This window comes from Coenobita brevimanus, chromosome 101, assembly GCF_032717465.1.
Source record: "Coenobita brevimanus isolate Jiangsu-jjx chromosome 101, ASM3271746v2, whole genome shotgun sequence".
NCBI lineage: Eukaryota > Metazoa > Arthropoda > Malacostraca > Decapoda > Coenobitidae > Coenobita > Coenobita brevimanus.
In genome coordinates this window covers 28,337,538-28,338,949 of record NC_137054.1, presented here as the reverse complement: position 1 = coordinate 28,338,949, position 1,412 = coordinate 28,337,538, and the positions used below count along the sequence as shown (strand labels likewise).

At 38.3% G+C, this 1,412-nt stretch overlaps 1 pseudogene; it reads left to right on the top strand.

Moving 5' to 3' along the window:
* The first annotated feature begins 246 nt into the window (after window positions 1-246).
* On the top strand, window positions 247-365 carry LOC145415218 (5S ribosomal RNA; annotated as a pseudogene).
* Window positions 366-1,412: the final 1,047 nt, after the last annotated feature.

Here is a 1,412-nt window from a genome sequence, read left to right as displayed (position 1 = left end):
ACTCGCTTCCCCAGAGTTGTTTCCCTCCAAATTTCAACCCAAGCTGTTCAAGTCTAACTGTTACAGATATGAACAGAGGACACCAGTAATCTGGTGTATGGATTTTTTTTTTTTTTTTATTCATTTGTTTTTCCTTCCATCGTTCTGTTATTAAAAAAATATATGTATACATATATATATACATATCTATTTATCTGTCTATCTATCTATATCTATCTATCTATACACACACACACACATATATATATATATATATATACCACGTTGAGTACACCGCTTCCCGTCCGATCAGCAAAGTTAAGCAACGTTGGGTCTGGTTAGTACTTGGATGGGTGACCGCCTGGGAACACCAGATGCTGTTGGCATCCCTACGTGTCAAGTGGGGTTGGTGGAGGATTAGTGCCCCTCCCTGTAAAACAATTAACTCTAAGCCCTTGGCCACCCCGTCTGGGATACATGGCGTCTGGCAATGAATGAAAAATGAATGAATATATATCATCATCAGCCGTTTGAGTGTCCACTGCAGGACCGGTCTATCTCGACCGATGTGGGGATGATACAGCCTATGTATCTTTACCTTGTGGCTTATCTATCTATCTATCTATATATATATATATATATATATATATATATATATACCCCTGCATTCATACATACACACCTTCAAACACACACACACACACACATATATATATATATATATATATTTATATATATATATATATATATATATTGTCACTGGCGTAGTTACCCCAGTAGCGAATGGGTGAAATAGAAATAGGATGATAATGAAAGGAGAGAGAAGCGAGCCTCAAGAACAGTAAATCATTTTACTTATCAGTGTTGCTGCCTGTAAAGGGTAACCCTGGTCCCCAGCTGTGTTTAACCAGTGGTCACTTTTGCCTTCTCAACTGATAAGACACCACATGTTTTCTCACAAATTACCCAGAAAGTTCCTCTTGTCCTTGAACTGTGGGTGTGACATAATGTGGGAGGAGCAATGTAGAGATGTTTGCCAATTAGAAGCCTAAATGGCGTTTTTGTCACGTTCTTGATGGCACGCAATTGGTTCTGTCTGAAGTGTATGAGGCCCTCATTGGTAGCAGGTGGTTCTATTGTTTCTGTATAGGCAGAGATTATATTTAAGACAGCCTAGTGGTTAATTAGCTGAGAAAGGCAGAGTAAGTAACCTTTATAAGTTCCAGGAAAGTGTGAAGAGACAGATTTCTATCTCATTTTGTACACACACCCCTGTACACAGTTTGTCATTTGTACACATTTACTGTCACGTTACACTTTTGTCACATTGTGTTGCACTTTTCCCCAACACTACTTAATACATGACTTTGATTACAAAACACACTGTTTGTGTACAATTTCTCATTTTTGGTTCACTCCTCCATTTACACTAG